This window comes from Castor canadensis, chromosome 9, assembly GCF_047511655.1.
Source record: "Castor canadensis chromosome 9, mCasCan1.hap1v2, whole genome shotgun sequence".
NCBI classification, from domain to species: Eukaryota; Metazoa; Chordata; class Mammalia; order Rodentia; family Castoridae; genus Castor; species Castor canadensis.
Genome location: NC_133394.1, coordinates 21,956,480 through 21,963,213, shown reverse-complemented (window position 1 = coordinate 21,963,213; position 6,734 = coordinate 21,956,480). Strand labels below are relative to the sequence as shown.

At 39.2% G+C, this 6,734-nt stretch overlaps 1 pseudogene; it reads right to left on the bottom strand.

Annotated features, from left to right (window-relative positions):
- Positions 1 to 3,192: 3,192 nt before the first annotated feature.
- Positions 3,193 to 4,303, bottom strand: LOC141411043 (NADH-ubiquinone oxidoreductase chain 1-like; annotated as a pseudogene).
- Between the last annotated feature and the right edge of the window lie 2,431 nt (positions 4,304 to 6,734).

The window sequence follows — 6,734 nt, the reverse complement described above, 5'->3', positions numbered from 1 at the left end:
TTTTAGGTGACTTGCATGTTTAAAGTGTCCTTGCTTCTTCTTCTGGATTGCTGTACAACTCCATTGCCCGCCAAACTGTATGCCCTAACCCATCCCCCAAGCCTTTTAGCCAATTGGGAAAGACTGTGAACCTTTGACCAGGACAAGTCCCAGGTGAGGGGCAGGTACAGCTGCGTCAGGGATGTAAGGAGGAGCCACTGTCAGCCATTTTGTGCTTGCTTAGCAGGAGTGAGCACATGCTTGTACTTTCTTGATCAGGAGAAATTGCCTTGTCAAGATTTTCTGTCTCTTGTGTATCTGTTTTTGGCACTGGAGGGTTATTAATTCCAACATTAGGAAACAAGGTACCATTGTTCAAGATACCAAGGTTCATTGTTCATTGTTACACAGAGCACTTTAAATCTTTTGATTCAAACAAACAAACAAAATTGCCAAGGTAACATTCTGTTCAATGACTCACTATGCTTCAAGTAATTCAGGCATAAAAGTAATATGGGTAAAAATACTCCCTCCTTTCTTCCCTCCCTCCGTCTCCTCCTTCCTTCTTTCCTCCCTCTCTTCCTTCCTTCCTCCTTTCCTCTATCCTTTTCTTCCTCCCTCCCTTACTCTCTCCTTTCTTTCCTTCCTTTTTTTTTTTTGTTTGTGGTACTGGAGTTTGAAATCAGGCCTTGCACTTGTTAGGTAAGTGCTCTACTAAGGCCAGCCAGGACATAGAAAAGATGCCTGGGGCCTCCTCAGACCTCATTTAAATTATTCTGCGCACATTTCATGCTAACCTCCTTATCTCAGCCCGTGCTACGGAAAGCCTCAGGGGTGATTCCGCTCTCCATTATCCCTCAGATAACAGCATAAATATTGATCACAATGAGCCATTACCCTAGCCTGGCCACAGCCTAAACCTCTCCCCATTCATTCATTATTGGTGCTCGGATCTGCCCAGATTTTCACCTCCCACAGGTTAGCCCAGGTTTTAAAAGCATCTGGAAACAGAACTCTGTCTCTCTGCTTCCAGCTTCTACCATGGCTTTATGTAAGTCCTTTCCCTAGCCTTTAATAAACTTTATTATCACCCTCACTATGCCTACTTATCCTGCCTGGATGTACTTATCCTGTGTCAGATGCATCTGCATAGGGGCTTAGAATTTGGGATTTTCTCTTTGCAAGTGACTACAACATTACCACTTGAGCAACACCCTAAGCCCTTTTCTTTTTCTTTTTTTGGCAGTACAGGGGTTTGACCTCAGGGCCTCATGCTTGCTAGGCAGGTGCTAGCACCAAGAATTGAGGATATACCAGCTAAGTGAAGGGAGAAAATGGTAAGATCAACTGATACTCCTGCATGGGCTAACTTACCTGCTAATGGAGGATAAACAGTCCATCCAGTCCCTGCCCCAGCTTCTACTATTGAGGAAGCTAATAGAAGAAAGAAAGATGGTGAGAGGAGTCAGAGGCTTATGTTATTTATTCAGGGAAATGCTATATCAGGAGCTCCGATTATTAAGGGCAGGAGCCAATTACCAAACCTGCCAATGAGAATTGTTATTACTATGAAAGAGATTATTATGAAAGCATGGGCTGTGATGATGATGTTATAGATCTGGTCATCTCCTAACAGGGTCCCTGGTTGTCCTAATTCTGCATGAATTAATAAGCTCAGAGCAGTTCCTACTATCCCTGCTCAGGCCCCAAATATTAAGTAGAGGGTGCCGATATCTCTATGGTTTGTTGAGAATAGTCAACGGTTCACGAACATAGGTAAAATGGCTGAGCAAGCATTAGACTGTAAATCTAAAGACAGGGGTTAAGTCCTCTTTTTACCAGGCCTTGAGGTGATAAATCACATTGAATTGCAAATTCAAGAGCAGCGGCGGGAGAGGTAGATTGAAGCCAGCTGTTTAGGGTATTTAGCTGTTAACTAAAATTTCGTGGGTTTGGATCCCACCAATCTAGTGAAGACTTAGCTTAATAAAAGTGTTTGATTTGCATTCATGAGATGTACGATGTAGTCCTTATCCCAGGAATTAAGTTTATTTAACTTGCTTAGGGCTTTGAAGGCTCTTGGTCTGTTTAACCTAAATTCCTAGTTTAGGGTAAATATAAGGGGTGCTAAAGGTAAGGTTGTAGTTGTAATGATGAAAAGTGGGGGCAAAAGGATTAAGAATTTATTGTTGGGATGATGTCATTTTATTTTTATAGTGTTGGTGGTTGGGAATAGGGTTAGGGTTGTTGAATAGATTAATCGTATGTAGAAGTAGAGGTTTAGTAAGGCTAGTATAGCTATAATTGTGGGGATCAAGATTAGGTTATTTTTGTTAGTTCATTAATAATGATTCATTTTGCAAGGAATCCTGTTAGTGGTGGGAGCCCTCTAAGTGATAAAAGTGAAATAAGTAGCATGAAAGTTATTACTGGTATTATGTTTCAAGAGTGGACTAGAGATAGTGTGTTAGTGCTTGAGTTATAGTTAATTATTGTGAATATGGTGATAGTAGGATATAGATGACTAGGTTTAGTATAAAGGCTATGGAGTTGTATGAGATAATAGCTATTGTTCATCCTATGTGGTGATTGATGAGTAGGCTATGATTTTACGTAGTTGTGTTTGATTTAGGTCTCCTCAGCCTCCTACTATAATTGATAGGAGAGCTATTAATATGATGAGTTGGTGGTTAATTGATGGTGCTAGTTGGTATGGGATGGAGATTGGGGCTAGTTTTTGTCATGTTAGTAGTAGTATTCTGGATGTAAGGGTGGTTCCTTGGTGACTTCTGGGACTTGTAGGTGAAATGGAACTAATCTAAGTTTTATAGTTAATGCTGTTAGGGTTATAAAAGAGGTAGTGGGGTTTTGTATGTAGATGATGGATCATTGTCCTGAGTGTAGTAAATTGATTACAATTGCTATTAGGAGTAGTATAGATGCTGTGGCTTGTGTTATGAAATATTTGGTTGCTGCTTCTGTTGATCATGGATTTCCTTTGTTGATTAGTAAGGGGATGAATGTTAATATATTAATTTCTAGGCCTGTTCATATTAGTAGACAGTGGGAGTTTGTTATTGTAATTATTGTCCTTATGAGTATGGTGAATAGAATAATTAGTTTGGCAATAGGGTTGATTAGTATGGGAAGGATATAAACCAACATTTTCGGGGTATGGGCTGGATAGCTTATTTAGCTGACCTTACTTTAGAGTTAGATGTAAGAGGGTAGCATGAAGATTTTTGAATTCCTAGGATTAGGTTCAATTCCTATAGCTCTAGAAATAAGAGGATTTAAACCTCTATGTTTTATTCTATCAAAGTAACTCTTTGTCATATTTCTTTTGACATATATTTGACATATTTCTTTCGACATATTTCTATATTTGCAGGGGGGAATGCTTGATATAGCAATGGGGAGGGATACATGTAATACACAGGCAACCAAGGTAAGGAAATTTTTTCATAGAAGGTGTACCAGTTGGTCATATCGGAATTGGGGGTCTGATGCTTGGATTCATAGGAATAATATTGTGAAGCAAAGGTTTTGATGGTGAAGTTGACTGTATATAGTTCTGGGGTTAGGGGATTGTGGAATGCTTCTAGAAATATGATTGTTGTAAGAGCATTTATTATAATAATGTTTATGTACTCCGCTATGAAGAATAGGGCAAATGGTAGGGCAGCGTATTCTACATTGAATCTGGATACGAGTTTGGATTCGCCTTCAGTTAGGTTGAATGGGGCCTGGTTTGTTTCTGCTAATGTTGAGATAAATCATATCATGGCTAGTGGTCATGTTGGGATGATGAGTCAGATATGTTCTTGTGTCATGATTAGTGAGAATATGGTGAATGATCCGTTTATAAGTATTACTGATAGGACGATGATGGCGAGGGAGACTTCATATGAGATTGTCTGTGCGACTGCTCGGAGTGCTCCGATCAGGGCGTATTTAGAATTCGATGATCAGCCTGATCATAGGACAGCATAGACAGATAGGCTGCTAAAATAAATAGAATACCAAAGTTTATGTTAATCAGGGGTTGTGCTATTGGGAATGGGATTCATAGAGTGAGGGCTAGAGTGAGTGCTAGGGTTGGGGCAATGGAAAATAGTAGTGGAGAAGAGGCTAGTGGTTGTATGGGTTCTTTGATGAATAGTTTTAGTGCGTCAGCAAATGGTTGGAGAATGCCGTAGGGGCCTACTACATTTGGGCATTTTCAAAATTGTATATATCCTAGGAGCTTTCGTTCTACGAGGGTTAAGAATGCTATTGCAAGTAGGATAGGGATTGTCAGTATGAGTGCATTTATAATGAACATGGAGTGTTAAGGAGAGGAGTTGAACCTCTGAGGGTAAAGTTTTAAGTCTTATGCAATTACCAGGCTCTGCCACCTTAACTAGCCCTGCTCTGGGGTGGGTGGGGTAGATAATTTACTAGATTGATATTAGTGCATCTATTGGATTTAAGGCTCTGGAGGAGGGTTGACCTTGTTTCTCTTGCCCTTTCCTACTGGGAGAAACTTGTAAATAGATAGAAACCGACCTGGATTGCTCCGGTCTGAACTCAGATCACGTAGGACTTTAATCATTGAGCAAACGAACCTTTAATAGCGGTTGCACCATAGGGATGTCCTGATCCAACATCGAGGTCCTAAACCTCTAGAATAGGATTGCGCTGTTATCCCTGGGGTAACGTGGTCCATTGTTCAAGTGATGGGTCAATTTATGATTTTTGATATTTTGACTTGTTAGTCTAGGTTAAAATCATTTGGAGGTTGATTTGTGCTCTGAGGTCACCCCAACCAAAATTATCAAGCCAGAAATTATAAGGTTAAGCCATTAGGGGTATTGGTAGATTTATATAATTGTGGTTGAAAAATTAAAACTCCATAGGGTCTTCTCGTCTTTTTGATTGATTCCCGCCTCTTCACGGGAGGGTCAATTTCACTGATCAAAAGTAAGAGACAGATAAATCCTCATCAAGCCATTCATACAAGTCCCTATTTAGGGAACAAATGATTATGCTACCTTTGCACGGTCAGGATACTGTGGTCCTTTAACATTTGTCCCTGGGCAGGCGGTGCCTCTAATAATTGATATGCTAGAGGTGATGTTTTTGGTAAACAGGCGGGGTTTTTGTTTGCCGAGTTCCTTTTACTTTTTTTAATCTTTCCTTATAGCACTCCTGTGTCTGGTTAACATTTTGTTTTTATAGGTTAGGCTTGTGTTTATTTTTTACTATAAATATGTTAGCTATCAGTGATTTATTCGGTCTGATATAAGTTTGTGCTTGGAGAATTTTTTCTTGTTACTAATATTAACATTAGCTCATCTATTGGGAAATAGATAGACTCAGTTTGTGTTGTAGGAGATCATATTAGTTCTTGTTATTTAAGGGAAGGCTTGGTTGAGCTTGAACGCTTTCTTAATTGGTGGCTGCTTTTAAGCCAACTATGGCTGTGTAAAGGATTTTACTCTGTATATAAGGTTGTATCCATATCTAAAGGGCTGTCCCTCTTTAGACGAACATTAAAATTTACATGTGGAATTATTATTTCTTGTGGTAAATTTTAAGTGGAACTAAAATTCGGTTCTGAGTAACCAGCTATCATCAGGCTAGGTAGACTTTTCACTTTACCTAGAGATCTTCTCACTATTTTGCTACATAGATGAGTGTGTTCATAAGTAACTGTGTTTAGGTAGCTCGTCTGATTTCAGGGTGCCTAGCAAAGTTCTCCGTGTTACCTTATGCAAAAGGTACAAGGTGTAATCTTTGCTTTTTAGTGCTTTAACTTAATCTTTCATCTTTTTCTTGTGGTACTGGCTGTATGGATCCTAGTATGTATTTCTGTCACCTATACTTTACAGATGAGTGAATGTTTTATTTTACATGTTTAATGTAGTTGTAGTTTTTGTTTTTTGGGCTAGAATTAGCTCAAAATGTTCATTATGTGAAATCTTCTGGGTGTAGGCCAGGTGCTTTTAGTTAAGCTACATTTAGATGTTCCAAGCACACTTTCCAGTATGCTTACCTTGTTACGACTTATTTTCTCTTAATTTTGTAGTAGCAATTTATGTAAGTTTTGGAATAAAAATATTGAGGACGGTGAGGTGCGGTGTGTGCTTGCTTCATTGCTCAGTTCAATTGAGCTTTCCAAATTCAGTTTACTGCTAAGTCCTCCTTATTCTCTTCAGTTTCATAAGAATTTCTGTTAATTTTCTTGGGGTAGAAAATGTAGCCCATTTCTTCCCATCTCATGGGCTACACCTTGACCTAACGTTTTTATGTTATATATTTTAGTTTACTTTGAATACCTTGAATGGGATTTGCTGAAGATGGTGGTACATAGGCTGATTTAGCAAGAGATGGTGAGGTGAATTGGGTTTATCAATTACAGAACAGGCTCCTCTAGATGGCTATAAAGCACCGCCAAGTCCTTTGAGTTTTAAGGTGTTGCTAGTAGTTCTCTGGTGAATATATTTGTTAGGATTTACATATTTAGGTTTACGGCTAAGCATAGTGGGGTATCTAATCCATTTGGGTCTTAGCTGTCGTGTTATCAGATCTGCTAAGATTACTTTCGTAAGTTATTTTTTCTCTAGCTATAGCTCTTTATGGCCTAGATAGAGTTTATTCTTATGGGGAGAGGTATCTTAAACACGCTTTATGCCAAGGTTTATTAGTTTGGGTCTATCATATGACTGCGCTGGCTGGCACGAGATTTACCAACCCTCATCAGTGTAACTTAG